This window comes from Sarcophilus harrisii, chromosome 3 (assembly GCF_902635505.1).
Source record: "Sarcophilus harrisii chromosome 3, mSarHar1.11, whole genome shotgun sequence".
NCBI lineage: Eukaryota > Metazoa > Chordata > Mammalia > Dasyuromorphia > Dasyuridae > Sarcophilus > Sarcophilus harrisii.
Window position 1 is genome coordinate 559,179,870 of NC_045428.1, and position 15,102 is coordinate 559,194,971.

The 15,102-nt window shown below is 39.6% G+C and overlaps 1 pseudogene; it reads left to right on the forward strand.

Annotated features, from left to right (window-relative positions):
* Window positions 1-1,126: 1,126 nt before the first annotated feature.
* Window positions 1,127-14,384, forward strand: LOC116422635 (annotated as a pseudogene).
* The last annotated feature ends 718 nt before the right edge of the window (window positions 14,385-15,102 follow it).

The following is a 15,102-nucleotide window of genomic DNA, read 5'->3' on the forward strand; positions in this document are numbered from 1 at the left end:
TTTGAATGCCGTGGGTAAGTTCACTTGCCTTGGCAGTCTGCTTTCCCGGGACGTCCACATTGGGATTGACACATGCATTGCCAGAGCTAGCTCAGTGTTTGGGAGGCTGGGGAGGAAAGTGTGGGAGAGGAGAGGGATTAGTTTTGTAGTCAGTCTGACCTCATTACTATGTGCTTGTGAACAGTGTACCAGCCCCATGCCAGGAAGCTGAATCGCTCCCACTTGAATTGTCTTATGATACTGGGCAAAGCTACTTACTTTACTTTTGTCTGCCTCATTTTCTTCGACTGTGAAATAGAGATAAGAGAACTTACTTGCTGGAGTTGTTAGAGGGATCACCTAAGCAAGCCACTAAAAGTGGGTCTTGGGTTTTTTCATCTCTAAAATGCATATAAGAACCTACCTCTCAGGATGGTTGCAAAGCTCTAATGAGTTAAAATACATAAAGTATATTGCAAAACTTGAAGACTTGCATAAATTCTGCCTATGAGACCTTGTTCTAACTTCCCTGAGCATACCCTAGGATTAGCTTGTACTTCTGAAAAACAAGTTCCTCTGCACAAGCATCATGTAGTCTGGGGAAAAAAAGTCAAGGTTTGATTATGACTGGAATCTTTCTGTATTTAACTTTTTCCTTCTCCTGAAAGTTTCCTACAAACACGTCTCATGCAGAAAAAAGAGCATGCAGACTACATACAGGATTTATAATGAGGACTGCAAGCAAATGCCTGGGGCTTAAAATTGCCCGATTACCACTCCATAGATAATTTCTAAAAGAAAGTCGCTCTACAAGGTTATAGCACTATAGTTTGGATTTCTAAGGAAAAATCACCAAATTTATTTTCCTTAGAAATCTAAACTATAGTTTAGTTCAATTCAATATGGCACCACCTGCGAGTCAGGAGGACCTGAATTCAAATCTGGTCTCTGAGACATTTGTCTAGGAAATCCGGGGCAAGTCACTTAACCGCAATTGCCTCAGCCAAAAAAAAAGGAAAAAAAAGATTGGAACTCAGATCACCCTGACTCCAACTACGCTAGGCAGTCTCATGTGAGCGTTCTCATTCCTATTGTCACCCGGAGTCTTCCATCAGTCTCGCCTCCCGGTGCAGCCAGCTCCGGCTAAATGTCCAGTTTTTCCATTTTGGACAATCAGTGGGAGGGGAGGCGGGGTCCGCCAGCGGGGACGGGGCTTCCCGTGCATATAGAAGAGGGTGCTCGGGACTCCACCTCGGGGGTGGCAGGGGGCACCAGGGCGGGAGCCGTCGGGCTCGGGCCGCTGGCCCTGGTCCTGCTGGCCGCCGCGCTACGCCCCGGACTGGGAGAGCCTGGACGCGCGCCCGCTGCCCTCCCGGTTCCACTAGGCCAAATTCGGCGCGTTCGTGCACTGGGGCGGGCACTCGGGGCCGGCCTGGAGCAGCGAGTGGTTCTGGGGGAGCTGGCAGGGCGAAAAAGTCCCAGAGTACGAAGGTTTCATGCGCCAGAACGACCCTCCAGGCTTCTCCTACGCCGACTTCGGACCCCAGTTTCAGGCTGAGTTCTACAACCCCCCAAAGTGGGCGGAGCTCTTCGAGGCGGCGGGGGCCAGGTGAGACCAGCGGGGTCTCACCCAGAGAGGGTGAGCAGACCCAGAGAGGGATGGGATGTGAGCGGAGGGAGGAGCCTGAACCGAGGATCGCCGAATTCGAACCCGGGACCTGCGAGGGCTGCTTCGCTAAGCCGTTCCTCCTCCCACCGAGAGAGCTACAGTAAAAGATTTAGGGAGGGGGCTCCCGATCCGTGTTTATTTAAATCCAGTCTTCACCCCTGATATCGCCGACATGTATTTATATAACGTGGCTGTCTTAAATCTTTTTTTTTTAATTTACCGCCTTTACCCTTTTCTTATCCCCTTCTCATTATTTTTTTATTACAAATAAAGAAATAGACTGAGAGAATTTAAGTAACTTTCCCCATTTGAATCCCCAGCGCTTAGAACAGTGTCTTGAACCTAGGAGGCGCTTAATAAATGTTTATTGACAAACAGCCAGGATCAAACAGTAACTAGATTTGAATTTAACATATTTCTGACTCTTAAATTAAGAACTCTATCCACTATTTTGTATCCCCTGATAGCAAGAAGCATTTGAGAGGGAAAGGGCTTACTGAGTTAGCATGCACATTTCTTGGGAGTAGGAATTGTTTCATGGACATACCTGTGCATCCAGGGTCATCAGACCTGTTCCTGACACTTCTAGGTCAGCAACGCGTTTGACCTCTTTAAACCTCATTTTCTTCGTCTGTAAAATGAATAGTTCAACTGTGTCATCTGGGCCAAATCATTTAACTTCCTGCCAGAACTTGTTTCCTCTTGACCTCTGAGGTCCATTAGGGTTCTCTATACACCTATTTTGTTTGTAGGTATTTTGAATGTTGTGTCCCTGATTAAATTATTTTTTAAATTATTATTATTAAAGCTTTTTATTTACAAAATATATGCATGGGTAATTTTTCAACATTGACCCTTGCAAAACCTTTTGTTCCAAAATTTCCCCTCCTTCCCCCAGATGGCAGGTTGACCAATATATGTTAAATATGTTAAAGTATAACTTAAATATAATATATGTATGTATATTTATAGTTATCTTGGTGCCCAAGAAAATTCAGATCAAGAAGGAAGAAAAAGAAAAACTAAGAAAGAAAACAAAATGCAAGCAAATAACAACAGAGAGAGTGAGAATGCTATGTTGTGTTTCACACTCAGTTCCCACAGTTCTCTCTCTCAGTGTAGGTGGCTCTATTCTTCGATGAACAAGTGGAACTAGTTTGAATCATCTCATTGTTGAAGAGAGCCTGTCCATCCCTGATTAAATTGTAAACAGCTTACCATAGAGCCTGGGTTTTGCCCTTCTTGTATCCCCAAGTCATGTAGTAGACACTTAATAAATGCTTTGTTGTCTTGTATCTACCTTTAGTAGATACTGGGCTGTTCTCAGTTTCTCAGTCCTATCGATACTATTATACAAAAGAAATGTGCAATTCAGAAAGTTCTTCCTGAAATATAATAAAATCACTTTGAGGTCCCACCCCAAAATGAGTTAGCTGCCTAGGAGTACCTAGACCAGCTAAAGTAACTTCAGTGAACACCTGGAGAAACTGACCAGTTTTGTTCAACTATATTATAATATTTTGGATAGGGTGTATTTTGGCTTATTTTTTTTGGGGGGGGGGTATCTTTTGACCAGGATACAAATCTAAAATAAGATTTACATAGGAGCATAGATTTGAATAAGTGGAACAAAATCTGATAGCACTCATTTCACAGGGTTATTGTGAGGTTCTACTGGGAAAATGCATGTAAAATGTCAGCTGTTGTTATTCTCAAACAGCTTTAGAAATAGAATTTTTTGTGCCCTGGACCCCTTGGCAAATTTGTTGAAGACTATGTTACACCACTCAAGAGTCATATTTTTAAATTCATAAGGCCAGAGAACAAACAGCTGTTTTACTAGTGATCTCTTCAATTGTTTGGATTTAATTTACCTTAAGAAGCAGTTATTTATTAAGCACCTACCTTGTGCCAGACATTGGTACCAGACCTTTGGGATACAAAGGCAAAAATACAACAGCCCCTTACCCTCAAGGAGCTTTTATTTTATTTTTTTAAATAACTTTTTATTACCAGAACCCATATCTGGGTAATTTTTTACAACATTATCCCTTGCACTCACTTCTGTTCCGATTTTTCCCCTCCCTCCCTCCACCTCCTCCCCCAGATGGCAAGTAGTCCTATACATGTTCAAGAGGTTACAGTATATTTTAGGTACAATATATGTGTGCAGAACCGAACAGTTCTCTTGTTGCTCAGGGAGAATTGGATTCAAAAGGTATAAATAACCCGGGAGGAAAAACAAAAATGCAAGCAGTTTACATTCATTTCCTAGTATTCTTTCTTTGGGTGTAGCTGCTTCTGTCCATCAAGGAACTTTTATTTTCCTGAAGCAGTATGTACACAGTTGAATAAATGTAAGAAAATTTGAGCACAGGAAGAAAGTATTAACAACAAAGCTTTGATTTCCACAGGTACGTGGTCCTGATCAGCAAGCATTATGAGGGCTATACACTCTGGCCCAGTAATACAGCTTAGAACTGGAATTCTAAGGATGTAGGGCCCCACCGGGATCTGGTGGGTGAATTGGGACTTTTCCTCAGAAAGAAGTAAGTATGTTTGTTGTTTAATAAATTCCACTTTCCTGGTGTTCAATCACTTGCACATTTCCTCAGTAGGGCTCTTTGTCTTTCCAAGTAACTAGGAATAATCTGCATGGTAACAACATTATTCCATCCTGGCTCTGCTTGTTTGAAATTTAGCAATTTATTCAAAGCTCAGCATGACCAGGTTCCAGTTGGCAATTGTCTGGTGAATAGGAACTGCCCAAAATAAATCATCATATCTGTGTCAGCTTAGGAAGGAATCCATTGAACTGGGGGTTTCTCTGGTCCTGGGGTCATGTTTGGAGACATGGTGTGAGACAATATTTCTAGAAGAGATCTGGGGTTTTAGTGAACTACAAGCTCACCATGTATCAGTTTCTTATGGCAGCTAAAAGTGCTAATACAATCTTAAGTAGAATGGTCTGCCTTCCACAGAGTGGATGACCCCTCCTCAGAGATCTTTGTAGCACAGACTAAATGACCACTTGTTGGCGATATCATGGAAATTCTTTTCACAGATGGTGTTGAAGAGTCCTTCTGAGTCTCCAGTTTTGTGATTATGATTGGGCAATTGCCAATTCTATTTATCCCCTCCATTTATCCCTCTAGGTTCTGGCCCACTATACCCTTTTATACCTGAACACTTCTTCATAAACACACCTTTGATCCTGAGTTAAAGAAAAATTCAAATTTAAGTCGTGGAGGGTGGAGGTGGTGGAGTTTCCTTTTGAGTTTGAGAAATTACTTCTCGAAGCATTAGAAATTCCCAACTTATATAACAGGTTTTGCAAGATTCGATACTGAAAAATTACCCATGCATATATCTTATAAATAAAAAGCTATAATAAAAAATTTTTTTTAAGAAATTCCCAACTTAGTATTTACATGTAATTGGAAGAGATGAAATACCATTTGAAAAAAAAAAAAAATCCCAACTTAATTCTGAGTCTTTATGTGTGATATATCTATCAGTCATTATTGTGTTAGAAATTAAGACACCTTGAGATTATTATTATATGGAGTATTAATGAAAATAGTTTTGACCCTATGCATATCCCAGAAAGGGAGTGGGGTGGAGAACTCCAAATATCTAAGTTATTTAAACTAATGAAGGGCAGGAACTGTTTACAAAAGATTCTTTAAGGTAGAAACCCTATCTTAGCTATCTTTTTGGAAGTCATTTGTAAGTGAAGGAACAGAAGCATTTTTTTCTAAAGCCTAGAGAACAATAAAGGGTGAGAATAAGTTATGAAGAAAGGAAAAACTGGAATGAGAGTGGGATGGTAGGGAAGGGGGATTTGGGGTGAGGTTAAAATCCTAAAGAAGGAGGCACAGGTGTTTGTACAGGTTGGGAAAAAAATTTTTCCCAATTTATCTATCTCCATAGTTTAGGGTACTCTCACCTCTGAGAAATGATTCAGACTTCAGCAAATCCTCTGAAGTTGACCTTTGCTATAGGGTATTTACCCAGGGGGCTGGGGACCACCTTGACCTTTAAGAATATAGCAAGAGAGAATGTGGTCTGTTCATTGATTATCTCTAAGACACACCACAACCCAATCTTGTTTTTAACTCCCCTATTGCTTTAGTGATATATTTTAAGCCATTTCTTTGTAATTCAAAGCAGTCTTTAAAGTCTGTAATAAATATTTTTTGCTGATAAATAGAATCCCTCTTATGAAACTCATTAAAATGAATATTTCTGCACTACAAAGAAAGTGAAATTTATTTTGAATTTCAATTTTCCATTTGTCAGCTTCACACTACCTAATGCATATATGAAAGTCCTATTATTTGTTGTTGTTGTTGTTTTCATTTTCTGTTGCTTTTATTGATTATTTGGTAGTTTCTTCACAGGAAAAACAAAAGAACATGGATAGATGGAAACACTATTTTATTACAATATTGAGAGTTCTCAGTGGTTTTTTAAAATATAGTTGCCTTTTAAGTTTTTGTTGATGGTCTGGTAATTGTTATGGCTTCCAAATGAAGTTCACACTAGCAGATTGTCATGTACCATACAAGAAATGTACTTCCTTCCTTTACATATACTTTGTCCCACAATAATATACAAGAAATTAGCTATTGGTTCAGAGACATTTTGATGGGATGTTCTAATTAGTGTTTTTCTGTAGAAAGGTATTTAGAGTGGGTAGAAAATAGAGGACTGGACTTCTGGAAAAATAGGACATGAAAATACATTGTCTCTAAACACTTTTGGTGGGAAGGCTAGAATCACCATGACAGTGAAGGAAAAGAATTAGTGCCAAGACAGCATTTATTTCTAGATAACGGTGTTTTGCTTCACACAGTCCCTTCAGTTACAATTCTGAATAAATTGAGGTAGTAAGTTCTAAAAATAATTTTTAGTTCATTTTTTAAAATACTTTTTAGTGGAGCAAACATATCAAAGAAAAATATTCAATTTAATAAAAAATTTACTCAATATTTAATTTGCACAAGAGATACAGATATGACCAACTCATCTTTATGACTAGCGCTTTCCAGTTTGTCAGTTTTTGGCTATCTCTCAAGCTTAAATCACAATATGTAAATTACTGTGATTACTATTTGTTTTTTAAAGTGGCCTTTAAAAAATTCCTAGAGGGCACTGCCATTAGGTGGCACAGTGGATAAAGCACCAGCTGTGAAGTCAGGAGGACCCCGAGTTCAAATATGATCTCAGACACTTAACACTTCCTAGCTGTGTGGCCCTGGGCAAGTCACTTAACTCCAACTGCCCCAGGGGGAAAAACTCCTTGAGATGATTCTCTTTACTCCTTCATATTTTTTAGGCATATCCATTATGGACTCTACCACTCACTCCTGGAATGGTTTCATCCCTTGTATGTGCTTGACAAGAACAACAACTTCACCACCCAGAGTTTTGTCCAGGCCAAAGTTCTACCAGAAATGGTTGATCTTGTGAATAGGTAAGAACTTCTCTGACCTTGAGTTTTTATCCTCCATAAAAATCGGGTTATTGAATTTATACTACTATTCCCATTTCATGGGGTTTTATACCTCTAAAGGGCTAGAGAAACAGAAGGTATAGGCATTTATTTTGTTGCTTCAAAAATATCCTCTCAGAGAACAGGCATTCCACTGAACTCTGGGTGAGGTCTTACCAAGAGGTAAGATCAGGGTTTTCCTATACCTCTAAGCAGCCAATAATTTCTATGAAGTTTAAAGGCTAGAGTAAGCTCGCTAACACTGCTCTGAAAATCGGTTCGGAAAGTAACATTCTGTGGTTGCAAAGGCCCCCTCTTTTTTTTCTTGCCAACTATATTACTTTCTTGGGGTAGGGGATATTTCAGTGAAGAGCTTTCTTCTCAAAGCAGAAGGCCTCTACTTAGAGAGTGTCCTCAGAGATAAAGCAGTTTAACAGGTCTAGTCTAGTCTAGGGGAAGGACTTGAACCCAAGTTCCTGACTCCAAAGGAACTCTCTCTACACTGCTCTTCTGCAAGGTCCTTGACCTCCATGGTTTCAGCCTTGTGAAGCAAGGAGAATAGTCCAGTCAGTGTTCAACTTCCAGCATGTTACCCTTCCATGTGTCTTTCAGGTACAAACCTGACCTGATCTGGTCTGATGGAGAATGGGAAGCCCCTGACACTTACTGGAATTCCACTGAGTTCCTCCCCTGGCTGTACAATGACAGCCCTGTAAAGGTGGATGAGTGGTTAATGACTGGTTGTGACAACAGAAGGTTGAGTGAGCTAGGGCCTGGAACCAACCATATCCTCCCCTGTCCTCCATGACTTTTCAGAAGAGAAAAGAATTCTGGATGGGAACTAAGGAAGCTTAGAGGAGTATGGGATGCAGCGTGCTACTGTGGGGATGTTTTGTGGGACTGGAAGAAGAGTAAGAAATTCAAGTTCCTGTACCATTGTACTTAGCAGATGTTGAAAAAAATTGTTCCCTAACATGGAGTCTTAAGTGACAACCAGAGCAGCCCTTTAGATCTGGAGCAGGATCATCAAAGGAGCCAAGGATTAGTAATGTAAATTTCATTTCATTTTAGCCAGTGATGTTTTATGCAAAGCTGACTATTTGCATACGTATTGATAAGACACATGCACACAACTATAATACAGTAGTCTATGATCCATGAATATAGGCTGGATCCCAGTAGGTCTAAGAGAAAGCTAGTAAAGATAGCTAATATACTGGATGCCCTGGGCTAAATCTAACAAAATGGAATTAAGAGGGCTAAATATCAAGTCTTCACTTGGGAACAAAATGTCATCTTCACCAGTGTAAGATGGAGAAAGGGAGGAATAAACAGACAACAATTGTTCTGAAAACAGCCTGCAGATTCAGTGAACTATAAATTTCACATGAGCCAGCAATGTGATGTGAGAGAAGAAAAAGATAATGGGATCTTGAGTTACACGAAGAAGGGCTGAGTTTCCAAGAATAGAGAAGTAATAATCCTCCTGTTTGGTTTTCTGATCTCATCTGCAGGAACACGGTCAATTCTGGCCCCCACAGCTTAAGAAGAATAAGAATAAGCTAGCTAGAGTACAGGAACGGGAACATAACAAGGATGGTTAAGGGCTGTACATTCTTATCATGTGAGGACCATTTATCTTTACTTAACAGAATAAATTTCTGAATTGCAAGCCAAGAAAATCTGGTCAATTTTATTTTTTTGGCTGAGGCAAGATCACACAGCTAGGAAGTGTTAAGTGTCTGAGGGCAGAGTTGAACTCAGGTCCTCCTGACTTCAGGGCTGGTGGTTTACCCACTGCACCACCTAGCTGCCCCTCTCAATTTTCTTTTATAATTATAGGCAAAAGAATCCATATGGCTTCCTCCCTGGTGACTCAGCTCTCCCTTTCTCTAAGGATCAAATCATGGTCAATGATCGATGGGGCAAGGGCAATCCCTGTAATCATGGGGGTTACCTTACATGTCAGGATAAGTATAAGCCAGCTACTCTTCCAAAACGCAAATGGGAGATGTGCACCACCCTTGATAAGAAAGCCTGGGGATATTGCTGAACAATGGAGAGCAAAGATGTTATGACTGATTTAGAAATCATTTCAGTAAGATCTGCTTTGACTTTGGTCTTCTGAACAGGGGTAGAGAGAGGAGGACCTAGGGGGAAGACAGTAGGAGTCAGGAGACAAGGAATTGGGTCTTAGCTACATGAGCTCTTCCTTGAGTGTACTTTTTCATCTGTACAGTTAGGAGACTGGACTAGCTCACCCTCTGTATTATGAGTTCTAAGGTTTTTCCCTGTTCCAACATTTTTTGTTCCAAGAGTCTTCCCAACTCTGACATTCTGAATTCTCAGAACTCTTCCTGCTCGACATTCTGGGTTCTAAGAGTCTTCTGAATTCTGACACCATCTTCTCCATGGAGGCTTTTCCCACCCCTGTGTTCTTCCTTCCAAATTTCTCTGTTTCTGCATATTGAATTGATTCATTTTTGATTCATGGTGTATCAGAATCTTTATTTTCCCCATTGTAATGACTCTATGAATTGGTATCATTCTTTTTCTTCTTTTTTTTTTTCTGGATGCAATTGAGATTAAGTGACTTGCCTAGAGTCACACAACTAGTAAGTATCTTGAGGCTGAATGTGAATTCAGATCCTCCCAAATTTAGAACCTGTGCTCTACCCTGATTTCAGAGCTTGTGCTCTAGGCAATGCATCCTATTCTTTTTCTTTCTTGTATTGCCAGTACCTATCCACAGTACTTGGTATATAGTAAAAGTGAAAAATATTTAATGGGTTTACTTGGTCTCTTCCAGCTCAGAAGTTATATATGTTCCAAAAATCCTTCTAGCCCTAAGTGTGAAAGGACTTTTTGTCTATGAATCTCACCTCCATGATCTGAAAGAACCTAAGAAACAGAGAACGTGTCCATGGCTGTTTGGTTGTTGTTTAACATTTATGAGTTTCTGAGCAATGTTCCCAGTATCACTATTAATTAGTGAGGCACTTCACTTTCTTTACTGTTTCTTTCTTCTGTCCAGGAACTAATTGAAGTTGTGTCCTTTGGAGGCAATTATCTGATCAACATTGGGCCAACAAGAGATGGTATCATCCCCCCTATTTTTGAAGAAAGGCTCCATTCTGTGGGGAGCTGGTTGAGCATCAATGGAGAAGGGATCTATGCTTCTAACCCATGGAGAGTGCAAATGGAGAAAAACACCACCACTGTATGGTAAGCTTGCCTTCCTTTGCATTTGGGAGTCACTAGGTGAGGATCTGTGGATCCAAATGTGGCTTACTATTTACCCCATAACCAAAAGTCCCCCTGAGCTCCCCTGCATGCTGACCCCAGCAATTTTCGGAAGCTTCCTGATTCCCCTCAGGTTGAACCCTTCTTTCCATTAAGAATTCAGCAAATCCTATCATCTTGCTCTAATTCAAGACTTCTTGGCCTTTTTGTGCTGTAGATATATTTGGCAGTCCAGTGAAATTTTGGAATCCCTTCTAAGAAAAATGATTTTAAATGTGCAAAGTAAAATACCACAGATTTCAAAGAAAACCAAGTATATTATAATGAACATATTTTTTTTTCTCTATCCAAATTTACACATTCTTTATGAACCACATTTGGGGTACATGAACTCCAGGTTCAGTTACTTCTCTAATGCAAACCTTAATAGAATTTTTCTAAGTGAGTGATATAGCCTTCAGCTAGAGGTTATAACCTTAAATATGATAGGCAAAAAGAGGCTCCAGAAAAGATGCTATGTGTCGAGAATACCCTGGACTGGAAATCAAAAGATCTGGGTTTTTGAGGTTCAGCTTTGCCACTAACTCTATAAAAATAATCTCTGGGTTCTGTAATCTAAAACTGTCATGGTCTTCATAACTTGCAAGCACACTAAGTAATCATAAAACATCATCATGTCTTTGTCACAAAGGGAAACTGTGAACCTTTGAGCCTTCTATAGAACCATTTTTAGTCCTTTCTTTTTTTTTTTTCAAATGAGGAAATGGCAGCCTCATAAGTAAAATGATTTTTCCCAAAGCTACCTTTTTATTCTCAGTTAATCTATAGATGCTTTGGGTCCAAATAAATCTTCTGTCATGCTTTTAGCAGGTTCTTTCCCCATTTCAACCCAAATGGTTGTGATTGGTGAAATAGCACCCTTATTCACCATGGTGGTGCAGGGGACAGAGTACTGGCTTTGGAGCAGAGAACCACTTAGGTTGAGACCCTACCTGGGTTTCCTTTTTCTTTTATGTAAAATGCCTCTGAAGTCCATTTCCAGCACTCTCTAGGATCCCAAGATACTCTGTCTATTAAAAGATAGTCTAGTGGCTCTCTTCAGCAATGAGATGAACCAAATCAGTTCCAATTGTTCAATAATGAAGAGAATCAGCTACACCCAGAGAAAGAACTATGGCAAATGAGTGTGGACCAGAACATAGCATTTCTACTCCTTCTGTTTTTGTCTGCTTGCATTTTTGTTTTCCTTCTCAGGTTATTTTTACCTTATTTTTAAATCCGATTTTTCTTGTGCAGCAAGATAACTGTATAAATATGTATGCATATTGTGTATTTAACATATACTTTTATATATTTAACATGTATGGGACTAACATCTAGGGGAAGGGGTGGGGGGAAGAAGAGGGAAAGTTGGAACAGAAGGTTTTGCAAGGGTCAATGCTAAAAAATTACCCATGCATATGTCTTCTAACTAAAAAGCTATAAAATTTTAAAAAAGAGAGAGAGAGATAGTCTACCTTATATTCATTTGATGAATTGCTGGATAAATTGATTGTGAGGGAAGGAAAATCATAAAAAGAATGCTACCAGCTTTTAAATTCAAAAAGATTTCCCAAGTTCTAGATATTCATCTAGATATAAGACTTATCAATGGAAATGGACTCTCATAGGTTAAGTTAAAAGTGAAGGCTGCCCACCTGAATAAGTCTGTGGTGACTGTTTTCTATGGGTACACCACAAAGAAATCTGCTGCGTATGCTTTCTTCACCTCTTGGCCACAAAATGGAGTGGTACAGCTGAACTCCCCTATCCCAACAGAAAGCACAAAGGTAAGCAGTCTTCCATGTTGCCCATTATGACAGAAAGTTCCCTCTCACTGTGAAAACATTAGCCAAGTTCAAAAATCCTCTAAAGCCGAGATATCACATTCATGTTCCTGCCTATAATCTGTGAAGATTACTACATAGATGATGTTCCTTTATGATTTTCTGAGCATTGTTCACAATGTTTTTCTTCCCCCACATGAGAAATCACCTTACCCCACTCATTTGCAGAGCTCAATTTTGATGGATTTGATGTTTTCCTCCTTTTTTCCTTTTAAAAAATATAAACAACGGTTCTCTGGGAGGGAAGGAACTGGAGTGGGAGTGGGGAGCAGGATAAAAGAAATATAAAAACAGAATATAAAAATTTATTTTAAAAAAAAGTTCCTATTTTTCAAGGAATTTATATTCTTTAGGGAAAGATAACATCTACATAACAAATAAGTAAATAGGAAATGTTAAAAAAAAATTTTTTTTAAAGCTTTCTTCCTGCCCAGACACTAAAGAGATTTTACAAAGTCATGGCAATATGAACAATTTTAAGATCAAGATGAATCCTCCTCAATGGGCTGAAAACACCAGGCTAGAAAATAATTGGAGCCAAAATCAAGTCTTCAGACAATAAATCTGTTGCCCTTCACAGTATATATCACTAATTCTCTGTAGCCCTCTCTCAGGCTCAATCCTTTTGCCTGTGTGAAGAGAGTGGAGCATATAATTTAATATCCTTCCATACACATTGGTTCAGAGTCTTAGAGCTAGTTATATATAATGGTCATATCTTGTTTATTCTTTTCTTCTTTCTTCCCAGGTGACAATGTTGGGAATCCCAAAGTTGTTGAAGTGGTCAGAAAGCTCAGTGGGTAAGGATCTCATCATTGCCCTGCCTGAATTCTCTCCAAATATTGCAAATATGAAAATCTGGGTCCTCAAATTACAGGATGTGCACTGAGGCATTGTGTCCAAGGATATAACACCAACATCTGTGACTCTGTCATTTTAATTTTTGCTCCTAAGACAGGAAAACTGCAATAAATTGACTCCATCCTTATTCCAAAGAAAAATTTTCTGATACATCTTAATCAAAGGACAATGCACCCTGTTTGACTTCAGTGGGTGCCTGTCATTTATAAGCCTTCCTCTGCAAAAGAACAACCTTTCAGGAGGGAGATCTCAGTGTATCCCTGACCTTACCCAAGTGGAAACTGGTGAGGATGAAAGTCTCCTTTTTTCCTTTTCCCCTACTCCTCCATATTTTCACTGTGACAGATGTGATGTAGATGTGCACTAGAAGACTGAAGGAAGTGGAACAGGGTTGGCAAAATAATACTGAGTTTGTTGATTTGGTGTCAGCTGCTGGTTAAAGAAACTTTATCCAGGGTGAGCCAAAGACTGAAGAAGTGGGGATTCCAGTAAAATGTAACATGAACAAGCAGGGTCCAGCTAGTGGGCAATGTTTGTGAATACAGCAGCACTCTTCCAGGAAGACAAGACGAAGATGCCATCCCTGCTTCTTAGACTTATACCAAACACCAAGGATGGCTACATTAGAGAACCCTAAGTATAATTCTAAACAATGATTGGGAATGGAGTTGATTGATAGTTTCATCTTTGAGGAATGCAATTATGTCCAACAAAGTGGCATTGTGGCAGCTGGGGACTGCCCTTCTCTATAGAGCAGTCCTTAAATTATTAAAAGCCAAGTTTGTTCATGCAGAGAACTAGAACAGGACAGTCTTTAGTTCCTACTTCTCTATTCTGAAAGTTCCACATGGAAGAAACCTAAAATTCCTGTTGCCTTGGGTTGAGAAAAGAATATAGAAAAGGACACTTGGTGACATCCATATGGTGGAGGATTTGCTTTTGTTTGCATTCCGATCTAGAAAGCATTATTGGCACTATGTCACTTGTTAACTTCTGTTTCAAAATGTGGAATGAAAGAACAAATACAATTTCAGGCTTTTGTCCTGTCCTTTATATGTGAATTTTTTGACAACTGTGAAAAAATAAATTTTTTTTTCCATTTAAAAGGAAGGTTGTGTAGTTAATTTTGCCAAGCAGGCCCCTGTCTAGGTTTTCAGAAATCACTGTGTGCAAAGGATCTTCAGTGTGTCCCCCAAACTCAATAGTAAAGTCAGAATTCTGATGTTGGACAATGCAAAATGACCCATCAGAAGATAGGAATATTAGGTCCTAGTGCTGCCTCTATCATTGATTCATGTGGGAATCTTGGGACGAATGGAGGGACAGAAGGAAAGGAGGAAGGAAGAAAAGAGGAAGGGAGGGAAAGAAAGAAGGAAGGAGCAGAAGGGAAGAAAGAAAAGCAAGGAGAGGGAAGGAAAGAAGGGGGAAAAGGGAGGGAGGGAGAGAGAAAGGAAGGAAGGAGTCTTCCAACTGACCAATTCCAGACCAGCTTTACTCACAGAGGTTGTTGAGGACCATGATATCAGGAAGCCTTGGGAAAAGATAGTAAGAGATATCACATTTAAAATAACTCTACACAATATAAAAATACCTGGAGTACGCCTGACAAAACAAACCCAGGAACTACATAAGCAAAATTTTCTTTTTATAAAAATAAAATCAGATTTAAATCCAATTTAGCCATTACACAATGCCTGAATAATTGATGGCTTTTTTTTTTTTTTGGCCTAGAAACTCCTAATCACAATCACATTCAATGAAGCTATTTTCATTTTTAATTGAGTATATGTGTCTGTGTTCTTTCATTGTGAAACCCTGCGCTCAGCCAATGTGGCTGGTGTCAGAAGTGGGAATGAACACTTGAAAGGGAGTATGTGATATATTGGATTTAACATATATTTAATGTACTGGATTACCTGCCATCTAGGGGGGGAATGGGAGGAAGGAGGAGAAAATTTGGAACAGAA